The sequence below is a fragment of the Sinocyclocheilus anshuiensis genome, unplaced genomic scaffold (genome assembly GCF_001515605.1).
Source record: "Sinocyclocheilus anshuiensis isolate Anshui unplaced genomic scaffold, SAMN03320099.WGS_v1.1 scaffold6599, whole genome shotgun sequence".
NCBI classification, from domain to species: domain Eukaryota; kingdom Metazoa; phylum Chordata; class Actinopteri; order Cypriniformes; family Cyprinidae; genus Sinocyclocheilus; species Sinocyclocheilus anshuiensis.
Genome location: NW_015544825.1, coordinates 33,789 through 46,624, shown reverse-complemented (window position 1 = coordinate 46,624; position 12,836 = coordinate 33,789). Strand labels below are relative to the sequence as shown.

The 12,836-nt window shown below is 37.5% G+C and overlaps 1 pseudogene; it reads right to left on the bottom strand.

The window, feature by feature from the left end:
- LOC107698245 (fibrillin-2-like) overlaps positions 1 to 12,400 on the bottom strand; it is a 68,434-nt pseudogene extending 56,034 nt beyond the window's left edge.
- Positions 12,401 to 12,836: the final 436 nt, after the last annotated feature.

The window sequence follows — 12,836 nt, the reverse complement described above, 5'->3', positions numbered from 1 at the left end:
CTTTTTAACTTTAAGCTAACTGAAATAAAATCACTTCTAATTTTTAAGTTTAAGAACTAAACTCTTTAAACTTTTTATATCAGTTAGTTTAAAATTAGAAACATTTCTCATTTTTGTTTATTTTAAGTTGAAGTACTAAAATTACTAAAACAAAACTTAAACTTGTTTTTATTTTAGTTATTTGCTAAGGCAACATTTCGGATTTTCATTTAGTTTAAGTACTAAAATAACTACAACAAAAATTAAACTCATTTTATTTCAGTTAGTTGCCATAGCAACATTTTTAATTTCATTTTTTTTTAAATTGAAATACTAAAATATCTAAAACAAAATTTTTTAAATTTAATTTAGCTTCCAAGGCAACATATCTCATTTTCATTTAGTTTAAGCTGAAGTACTAAGAAATTAATATTAGTAACACATTGCAATAAGGTCTTATTAGTTAACATTAAGTGCATTAACTAACAATTAATGAGCAATACATTTTTTACAGAATTTATTCATCTTTGGTAACATTAATTAATAAAAATACAACTATTCATTGTTAGTTCATGTCAGCTCAGTTCCATTAAAAATATTAAGATACAACTTTTTACTTTAATAATGTATTAATAAATGTTGTAATGAAACTTCAACTAAAATTAGTATTTTTCATTAACTATTGTAGTTAACTAGTGTTAACAAGTGCAATGGGTTAACAAAAACAATAAAATTACTAAAAGTTTAACTAAATTGGATAAGATAAAAATAAAAACGGAAAAAAACCAAACGAAAAAAAAAAATACTAGTTACTTTAATAGTATATTAATGATACTAAAATAACACTGCTGATGGCCTAACATAAAAAATTCAGATGTATGGTAATCAGACATTAATGATGAAGAGGAAGAGGTTAGCATTACAGTATCTTGAGCACAGCTGCAGTATTTGGACGCTAATGGCTACGGCTAACATCCGTGTGGCGGCTTGTTATTTATGGAGTAATTGCAGATTCATAGCTGACTCATAAATGTGGCCGCTCCCAACCACTGCAGACGGTACGCGGTCGGGTAGGCGTAATGACAGCATCACCGATCTCGCAAATCTCATAAGGCTGCCAAAACAGAGTACAAGCGTATGTTTAGCATTTGCTTTCAAACAGTCAAGAGGACTGGCAGCCGAATTAGATGGTCAATTTCTCATTGCTGAATAAATTGACTCAGCTTAGGTTTTACAGCTTACGAGACCGAACCCTATGGTTTGGTGCATTTGGGTTTATTTGTCTATGACCACATATTCCGGGCATTCGCTGAGAAACGGCTGGACGCCATTGGCAGAGAGCAAGTGCAGTAAGAGAAACCTGCGCTAATGCTAAACACCTCGTCCAGGGAACAACGACAGTCATTACTTTTCCCAGCGCCATCTAAACAAAATCAATCACGCTTTTCTAAGTAAGTCATAAAAAAGGCTTGGTGCAAGGTTTCACCGGCGGACGTGTGGTCTCAAATTTAACATATCTCAACAGAAAACACTCCTAGCTTAGCTAATGAGTCAAAGGATGAAACGCTATACATTGTCAGAGCGATTTCACAGCATTTCCAGCCGGCCATATCTCTGCTCAATTTCAACTCTCAACCTAATAAATCGCTGGAAATGTCAAGAAAAAGTTCGAAATTATGACAAGCCCTTCAACCACAAAGGAAGCAAGCAGGGTAGAGATAATTATTTTAAAAAACACATCTACAGTCAAAGCTGTGCCCTAGCGGTTAGCGCACATGCTCCAAACAATGCAAGAAGTCATTTCATATCCAGTTCCTCTTTTTCTAAAATATGCCTATGAATGAAAGCACCAAAATGGCCAAAAACCAGAAAGAAACTAGTCAAAATGTGTTTTTCATACAGCCCAGGGCGTTTTGTTGACACAAAATGAGACCGAAATGACTGAACTCACCGGCGGCCGCACCACAGGTAGGGGCAAGATGACCACTGGAGCAGGTACACATGTTGGGCCTCGAGCAAAAGCCGTCCCCACACGAGTTCCTACAGATCGCTGGAGAGACAAATATTCATGATAAGTGATCAGCAAAGGCATTTTGATCCGTTAGCATATAAACAGGTAGATAGTACACAAGAATAATTAACTATATGCAGTTTTTGGACAGAACATTTGCATGAGTGCAAAAGCATGCAGTGTAGTGAGATCATGTGGCATATTACTTGTTGCACACTGCGTACTGTTTTCCAAATATATTGTGCAGTAGGGCTGGGTTTTGACACAAATTTCACGATTCGATTTGATTATGTTTCAGAAGCTTGCGATTCGATTTCGATTCAATATTGATTATTTTGGATGTACTGTATATCAGGTACAGAACATGGCAAATTTTCTCAATGAAAAAAATTTTATGCTGTAAAAAATACAGTTGGTACTACATTATTATAATATTGAAGGTTAAAATGAGCTCATTTGTATGCAAACACTCAACTAAGTTTTTATAATATTTCTTAACTTTAAATTACATAGACTATTTATATTTCTACTCCAATTTGTTTTTTGAAATATAAATAGTTAAAAGGTGGCTGTCAAAAATTTTATGCTGTAAAAAATACAGTTGGTACTACATTATTATAATATTGAAGGTTAAAATGAGCTCATTTGTATGCAAACACTCAACTAAGTTTTTATAATATTTCTTAACTTTAAATTAGATAGACTATTTATATTTCTACTCCAATTTGTTTTTTGAAATATAAATAGTTAAAAGGTGGCTTTCATAAAAACTTGATAGATTTATTCAAACGTAAATTAAATATTGAAGAACAGTAAAAATTATAATGAATGTTATATGGTGCATATATATTTAGCAAAATGCTCCTCTTTAGAGTTAATTTTTCTAGCTGACTAATGAGTCACCAAATACGTTTTTTTTTCTGAGGTAAATGTGACGTTACGTGACATTGTTTACAAGCTGTTATACTGACATCTTTCCGTGGTTAAAACACTGATTAAGCGATTACATGAGACAGGATACAGAATTCGGTAAGTTTGACTCTTTCTTTTAACATACCTGCAGATGTTTATTTTGTGCTGAAACTGCTATTAAAGCAGAGGAGATGATCAGTTAACATGCGCTTTGCGCTGCCACTTCTTTTGAACTGAGGCACTACAGCGATCTGTCACTTCACAATAAACAGCTGATCAGTATTTCTTTTTTTAATATTGTAATAAAATGGACAGAATTTGAAATCTGCGACTTTGTTTCATATCAAACGTAACAAAGCACAATGCTTATTGCGATTTATTGGGTGGAAGGTGTGCTACAATTATGCATTCATTAAACGAAAACAGGTTACACTAACCGATTCTTGGGATTTAGGAACCGGTATCTTTTTGTAAAAATGAGAATCAATTAAAATTGAGAAATCAATATTTTTTACCAAGCCCTACTGTGCAGTATGCTAGTATCAGGTTCTGAACATAGCTTGGGTCTTAGGTCCAAGCCTTTATCTTTTGGAGGTTGTGTTGTGGTTAAAGGTCTTGGGGTCAAACCCCAGAAAAGAGCAATTCGTGAACTGGTGAGTTGCTGATTTCCCCCGATGTACCCTTGTGCACGAACCTTAACCACAGTTAGCCTAAGGCTAAATGCTAACTTTGTGGTTAAGTGTACTGTGGGTAAGTGGCATCTTCAGTATTCAACTTTAAAAAGAAATATTGCAGATACTTACGAACTATACACTGGTTCCCACCGGGAAGCGTTTTCCACCCTGGACAACAATAGGAGTGGAAGCGGGAACCACATACGTTGGGCCTGAAACAATGAAAACCAGTCCATTAAATTACAGAAACCAAATATTATTCCTGAACGTTTCTCAGAAACATACAACAGAATGAAATATCCACAGTCTCAAAGACCTCTTGACCCTTTGCAATAAATATGGCTCAATCCATACAACGGCCCCAAAGGACTTTCCAGGGAAATTACATGAAAAGAGTTTGTTTTGAGTAGCACCGTAACCAAACTTCCTGAGACAGAATTATTTACTAAAGCTACTCTTACGTTCCCAAATGCGCTCATCCATGAGCTGTTTTTTGGCAACTTTCTCACCGAGAGTTGGTTCCAAAGAAAAGTGTCTGTTTAGTCATGATATATGTGATTAATGGCAGAACCAAACCCGAAGTTCAGTATTTCTCTGCTTAAGTGTTAACAAACCCAGCACCATGTTTTGGGACTCTCTGTTTAGTGACTTGATCCAAGACGACCAACTAGTAACTGACAGCTTGGAGGCAAATCGCCCTCAGAATGTGACATTTTGGCAGTTTCTTTCCAACGAGCCCTTAGGATCTCCATCAAACCTGGACCCTCACTGTGAAAACAGTTTTATTTCTATCAGCACCAAGTTAAGCCTGCTGTAAATGGACCTTTAAAAAGACCACAAGGTACATCTGTCTTTCTACACACACACACATAAATTCCTTTCCTCTACAAGTCAAGATGTTTACAAATGTCAGTCACCTGGGGACGACCAGCTGTAGTTTGAATCTTTTGATGGATTTCAAACCGCATTGCCAGACGACACAACTGCTAACAGCAGAAACCAAGAGAGTGTGGGGCCAGAACGGTGGAGGGCCAGAAAGAGTAGAGGCTAATGGAGGGCTAGATGTTGGAACATGAAAACGGAAAATGCTGGGGAAAGGGCAAGAATCAGTGGGAGGTAAAGAAAACAAGTGGAAGTGAAAAGTTTGGGGGGTTGGGAGGTGTGCTGCAGAAAACAAAAGCAGCAGCGGAAATTAGGCCAGATGATGATGAATTATTAGCAATGTGGAACCATAGAGTTTTATTTCTCAACTGGAGCCTGAAAAAATAGGTCTGAAACTCATGCACAATGATGCCAAGAAGGTTATGCCTGGACGCAAACTGTTCTCTTCTTTCTTAAATCCTACGCTTTTCAGTAGGGATGCACCGAATGTTCGGCAACTGAAATAATTTGGCCGAAAATAGCAACAACAAAAAAAAAAAGCTCGGTGTTCAGCCAAATAAGTGAAAATGCTGTATAAATTGTAACGAACAATTATGTTTTTGGTGCCGCGATCAAATACCAACCAGCGTAGAATGAGAGGCGTGCACTCTTTATAATGCAGCAAACATGTCAGCAGTGGAACTGCATTTAACTGCAAGAAAGACACAAAAATCATTACAAGCACCGACAGCGAGAGACTGTTTAGTACTGCATCACATGTCTTTGATGAGAAGAGGAAGGGTGGTTGTTACTGGTTACTGTATGATGATTGAAATTGCGAAATGGCCTTAAACACTTACTAAATAAACTGCAGAACGTTATGTTTTCTAATACACGCATGAATTGCATGTATTCTGACAGCGCTGCACGAGCTCGCAGCGCTATCTGCTTGATCTTTAGCCAATCACATGCCTGATTCAAGAAGGGGGTCCCAAAATGGCTGAATAATATTTTAAAATTGTTTTGTAATTGATTTTTTTCTTTGAAAACCAAGACAAAACAGAAAAAGCACATTTTAACTATTTAAATTATGCAATGGTCAAGAAAAATTGGCAAAAGACATGGAAAAAACTGAAAAACCGTGTTCGGTATTCGGCCTTCGGCCAAGTGTTTCATTATATTCCGTTTCGGCTTCAGCCAAGAATTTTCATTTCAGTGCATCCCTACTTTTCAGTGTGTTCACACTTCTTTAAGCTGGAACACTACTTTGGGTGGTCGAGAAGTATCTGCAGTGAACCGAATCATTCAACCGATACAGCTAATTGCTATTTTATAGAAAAAGTTAAGTTATTGTTAGATCGAGGAGGGGTTGTTGGTGCCGTCTTTTTAGATTTTAAAAAGGCCTTCGATACCATTAATCATGGGATTCTCTTATCTAAATTGAATACATTAAATTTTTCATTAGACACCATTAAATGGGTAGAATCATATTTAATACATCGGTCTCAGTTGGTTAGAGTGAAGAATTATCAATCATGTGTTGTTTCTTTGTCAGCAGGTGTCCCGCAAGGTTCAGTCTTGGGCCCACTTTTATTTTCTTTGTATGTGAATGATTTGCCAAATTTTTGTTTAGATTCTAACATCCAGATGTATGCTGATGATACAGTAGTTTTTGTACATGCTAATAGTGCAGCTCAAGCTGCTGTTCAGCTAACAAGTTCAATGTTAAAGATCACGGAATGGCTAAAACATAATTGTTTACAACTAAATGTGTCAAAAACTATATGTATGTTTTTCAGTAAAACTAAAAGTTGCCGTGCGGAGTCAGATGTAGTCATAGATGGGGAGAGACTACAAGTTGTCTCAGATTTTAAATATCTGGGTGTATATATTGATAGCAATCTTACTTTTAAAACGCACATCAAGAAGGTTTGCAATCATATTAAGTTCAACTTGGCAAATTTTAGATATGCCCGTAGCTGCATGTCAACTAAGGCTGCGAAGATGTTTATGCATTCGATGATCTTCTCACATATCACTTATTGATTGACAACCTGGTCACAAGTAAATAATACTTCTCTCAAACCAATTATCTCTTTATATATACAAACCTTGAAAGTTTTTGATAAGAAATCCATATACCATCATCACTGTGATATTTTAAAAAAATACAATATTTTAAGTTGGGAAATTTTGATTATATATACAGATCTTTGTCTTATGTATAAAATCAGACATGGACTGGCTCCTCCTGTATTGAATCAGTTTGTAAACGTAGCACCATCTGGTTACAGATTAACGAGAAGTGCAGTAAGAGGTGATTGTATATGCATTTAGTCAAACAGTGTTTTCAGTTAGGGCTGCTCGTGCGTGGAACTCCATCCCAACTGATATTACAAATTCTAATACTTATGCTTCTTTTAAGTTTCGCTTAAAGAAATGGTTAATTGAGAGTCAACATTAACTTTATAACTTAAACTCTACTGCTGTCTTGTCTTTGCTTTGCTAGTTTGATATTTTTGTTATTTAAATGAGGTTGTTTGGTTTAGGACTGATTGAATGATTAGGGTTACTGTTATTTGTTTGTATGCTTACATTATTTTTGTTTGTATATTGATATTGTGATATTATTGATATATTGTTTATTTTGTTTGACAGTTGGATTGTGTGTATGAGTGAGCTGGTATTGATGTGTTGGTTATGTGTATAGTATAACTTTAAGGCGGATGTTTTGTTTTTAGGAATTAGTGTGAATGGTACATGTATTTTATAGTACGTAAGTATTATGTATTGATTAATTCTTTATATTTTTAGGGTGACAATTTTACCATCAGTCCAGGGACTGCAGATGCAAAATAGCCTTCTGGCTAATTATGGAACATTGTGCATTTATGTATTGTTGATGTGCATTGTCCCTGTCAAATAAACCTGAAATAAATATATAAATAAACACCAGAAAATGCATTTCAAACATCCAATCCATGTGCAAACTACTAAATGTATTAGTTGCAGTATGGTGTGTTTACCAATACTAAATGAAGAACATTTACAAAACCCAACATCTCAAATACGAACCAGCACCTCAAAGACAGATATAAGTTGGTAACGGGTTCTTTGCTACAAGGCAAATACCTGGAAAGGCCATGTGACTCCTTCAGCTAGATCAATTAATTAATTTCACTTCACTAGGTCAAATCCTTTTTCATTTACAGGGTCTACCAGCCCTCGGGCCTAAAGAGATTTGCAAGCAATTCTTTGCCAAATATCTCCAGATAAAGCAAGTCAACTTTACGACATTTGAGAACCCCTCGCAAACTGAATTCCAGTGAGGTCAGGACAAGGCTGAGATAGGAAATCAGGATTCTTTGACAGCCTCTGGCCAGTTCTCGGTGAGGTCATAAAAACCTAACAGGATGAAGGAGAGAGGGTTAGACAAAGATAGCACAATTCCATCCCACCGGCTACCACTCCTAGAGAGGTTTAAAGGTCAATTTAGAGGCATTTGCTCCCAGCCCCCAGGATTGCTGCTAAGTCCAGAGCCAATGAGCTAATGGCACGGTTGTTTTAACATTATAAAGCTCCCATGTGTAAAGCCTCTGGATCTCTATGGCCTTTCCTTGTCCAACTTGGCCTGTTTCAAGCCCCTGACCCTAATGAACTCCAATCACACTGCCGTCTAGACTATACACACTTTTAAACTTTTAATGCAACGAGGGAGGAGGGGGATCACTCCATATGATTTCAAGTCCCATGTGGGAATGTTGTTGCTTGCATGCATAAGCTGGTCCACAAGACACTTTGGAGCGACTGATGGTATCGGGAATAAACAACAGAAATCAATTGGCTGTTATGCTTTTTCTTGTTTGTTGCAATACAATGACTGCATTTGAGAAGACGATAAGAATTTCTGGGCATGCTATTATGCAAACATAAGGATACACTTATCAGATCTGCATCTTCCTTTCCACTGGTTAGATTACAAACCCCACTGAAAAGAGAAAAAACATACTGCTTTTCCATTTTTTTATGGGGTCCCTTAAAACTAAGTTGGCTCCATATCCACAGGCAATTTTTTTTGTTCCTAAACTTAAAAATGTTTTTCTGCAAAGAACAATTTCACAACAAAACGTTGTTGGCTTGTAGCAAGCTCTTCAAGATCCAAGAAGGATTGTTTTCCTTTTGACTGGCATGCACTTCTAGCTGTTAAAAGAATATAAATCCAAGACAAAGAACTCAGTCTCTCTGGGGATGCAAACATCAAGCGCTTTGGAAGAACTGGAGCCCATCTTTGGAGTCTAGTGGAGCTGACATTGCCTCGGAGACATGTTGAGCAAATGAAGAGAAACCCTGGCCAAGCCAGCAAGACTTCTAAAAACATCTACCCTGAGCATGCTGCTGGCTTTATACTGGGCGAAACTCCTCAGGGTTGGCATCGAGAACCACATCATCATATTCTCACCCCAAGCCCATTGCTTTTACAGCAGTCTCCCAGACTTTACCTTCATTTAAGGGGCCCCCAAGTGCAATGTGATCAGACTTCTCCAATCTGACGGCCAAATTATGCTTAGCAAGGAGAGCCAGTAAGCTCCAAATCCTACTGCAGCTCTCTTAAACCGTCTGACCTGGGATAACTTGGCTTGATTGGTCAGCAGTAGATCAAATGTGCTTTTTCGTGCAACGTCATTATAATCAGTGTTCTTAAGGGCTGTTCTTACACTGCGTTGTTATGCTAAATAGGATTACAAATGGTGCATGGTGGTGATTAGACCTTTCTTTAAGACTGCAACATTTGTAAGAAGGGTCTTTATGTTGACGAAGGGAACTGTTGGACAGGAAAGCATGGGCTCTCAAAAGGGCACTGTGGCACATTTCTCAATTGACTCGGTGCCACATGGTTCTGCTCCACTGACCGGATCAGATACTCCCCCTTAGTTTACCTGGAAAATTTCTTTTGTTGCTTTTGTTTCTGAACTTCAGTCTCTACAGTCCTAACGGACTCAAAGTGTCTGTTTGGCCTTGCTAGATTTGTTTCAGACCTTAACTGCAAAAACCCTTTCCTGATTAAATAAGGATCCGAGAATTAGAGACATATCTCGGTTGTGAAATGCTCTTTCTCACCTCCAGCTTGAAAACAAATGTCCGTTGTTGGAGCCCCCTGAGTAATCAGAATACCTCATTTCCAGTTGCAGTTTGCAGGGGAGTTATAAGCAAGTACAGATGAGCGGATGATTGGAATAACTGTTTCGAACATATGAGGGCCGCACGACACAAAACAGCCATTGTTTTCCCAAAAATGAGAAAAATACACAGCTTTGGCTTTGTGGAGACGAATGCAGACACTAAGTTCAAGAGCCACTGGAGGGCTTGGAAAAACATCCATCATGCAATCACTCATCTTTTAATACATTTAAGTGGGTTCACCTCAACTTTCAACAGAAACTAGAGACCTAAAACACCATGCATTCTTCTTGGACATATATAGACGTAAAATTTATGATAAACAAACAATAATATCTTTCAACGGTGCAAGTTATCAGTAGGAAATGACACTCCTGTTGTCATGACCAACATACTGAGGCATTTCAGTACTTAAAATTCCTTCACAGCGGACTTCTGCAGCTGGCTCCATCACATACGTTGCTTTCTTAATAATCATGCGTTCAACCCAGTTTGGCTCTAACCCAAACAGCACAGCAGGTTGCAACATAAATCTACTGCATTAAAAAGTGCATTTAAAGAAGATGATGCTAGCTTCGAATTCAAGCTTTAAAGATGAGATAGACCAACCCCCAAATGAATATACTGTACTTCTGGTAATAAAAGTTGAGTTAAACCCTCCGCCTCATATGGTTAAGCCATTAGAGTGTCCACTTCAAGAATGAAACTGACGTAGAACAGGAACAGGACATGACTGAAGAAAAAAAACTCTTACCCCCTGAGGGACTCCTGGCCTCTCCGACGGACCCTCTGTTGCACCTCCCCCTCAGGTTTTCCAGTGAATCGACTGGCCTGGATGCCTCCATCTCCTTGCGCCTGCGCCTGCGCCCACCAGATCGTGGCCCATCCGAGCACCACCTTGGCTAGCTTCCACACTCCCATTGGTCCCTGCTGTGCGACTCCTGAAGCGCCGTTAAACGTGTCTCACCTGCAATAAAACTCTTCCTTTCCAATGAGCTCTTCAGACGCGAACTTCAAGCTTGTGCACTCCAGACTGAAGGCTAAAAAAAGAGAAGATAAAATGCATAGCTTTACTGCTTAGCCTATTTGGCGCATACAGTGAACATATGAACAAATGTGCCCCCTCATAAATTTTTCTATTAAATCGCCCACGGTCGATAATGGAGTTTTTTTATAAAGTGTAGTATTATTCCAGGCAAACCGTGTGGCTCTTTAAGCAGCAGCCTGCATCTTTTTACAGGCCCACTTAGACTTGTCTTAGCATGTAGAAACAACCAACTCTTGGCCAAGACTGGACTCCTGGTTTTGTCCTCAACTGGCTCATTAAAAATAAGATTTTAGGGTAAATAATGGGCCTCAAAAGATTTAGAACCATGACAGAAATGGGTTTCAACTTCAAAGGGGTGGCAAAACAAAATTGTTTTCTTTTCAGCCTTATATATTTGTGTTAAACCTCTGCAAAGTGGGCGTACTGCTTAATAAGGACATTCTTTAACGGAGGTAAACTGGTTATGTCTCCACAGACTTGCTTATTATAATATATAACTTTATTTTACTACAAGCCGCTTTTGATAAAAGCATTCGCAAAATGAATACTGTTTAACATCAAAGGCTTAACAAGTTGGTTTAATTAGAAGATTGTGATAATAAAGTTAGTTAAATTACAGTACACCATCTTAGATCACAGGTCTAGTAGGTCTGAGAAGGAAAATTTGAAGAGTTTTCAAGTGGGCGGGTCGGTGTGAGCAGAAAAAAACATCAATAAGGAACTGCAGTTTTTACAGTATACATATACAGATACTTTTATTTTCTGATAAAGCATGAATGCAGCTTTGATAAAAGCATTTGCAAAATTAATTAATTAAAAATATTATTTAACTTTAAAATGGCGTCAGCTTGTTAGTTTAATGGTAAATTTAGTTAAATCACAGTTCATCTGAATTTGACAGGTCTGGCAAATCTGAGGGAAAGTTTGAGGCGTTTTCAAGTGGGCGGTGCTAAACGCGGCGCGAACAAAGAAAAAAAAGCATCAATGACAACAATCATCTTTCCAAGGTATTATTATGAATTACATCGTCCGCTTTTCCGCTCTTAATGACGTTAGACACCGTGACACAATTCAACATATTGTACTTTAATTTTGACGTTAAAAAAAGACAGCACGTGAGCGTTTCCTTCGTGAAGAAGAAAAAGTTGAGTTTGCTGAGGCGAACGCACTCGCTACACAGATATTTCGCGATAACATTAAGGCGTCCAATATTCCGCTGATAATCAGTACTTGTTGCGTTTTAATCTATTTGAACGAATATCAATTGGATACTTGCAGATGTAACGCGTTTAAAGTGTATTTAACCAACTGTTTAACTTAAAGTTTAATCTCTCTTAAAGTTGCTTTTTTCATGTTTCTAAACTTTATAACTTTTTTTAATCTTTATAATTTATTTCTATGCAGTCGTGTACCGGAATAATAGTTTTATTTGAGTTTTAAACGAGTTGGCCGGTCAACAAACAGTAAGGAAAGAAACGCCGGTTTGCGTCGCCAAGGACTTTTTTCTTCAAATTAAATTTTGCAAAGTAGCCAACTTCTTGATCGCCTTAAATTCGTTCTTTCCTACATTTTAAATGAAAATCGCGGTGCATATTATAAGCGCTTCGTTGAACCTGATGCGAATAAACCATGCATAAATAATCAGGATATTGAAGCAGAAATACCTCAGATGCCTCGCAGTGCCTGGAGGAGTCCGTTATTGTCACGGGATATGTTCCCCTGAATGGAAAACTGCACTGTAGCCCTTGTGAGAAAGAGAAAAGTAAGTGAATTACCCTCGATAGGTCGAGGGGAGGTGCTTTGGTTGAAGAACCGTAGAGGAGGGGGTTTGAACCCGCTGACTGCCCACCCTGCACTGCAACCAACCATTATTTACACGACTGAAAGAGTGAATGAAAGAGAAAGCTACGTATCTTTTGTAAAATTTCTCCTCTATATCTTTGTAAGCAGTGATTGATGTAGTAATGAAGTGGACTTATTAAGTAATTTACTCATGACAGAAGGATATGCCTACACACAAAAGCCACAACAATCACGAAGCAACATTTTACCTGACATGAATAACCATAGTATTTAATGTTTGTAGTACCTTTCATTTTTTTTATATAGCACTTAAAACAATGCTATTTGCAAAAGCCATATACATTATGAACTATATAATATATAGTTATAT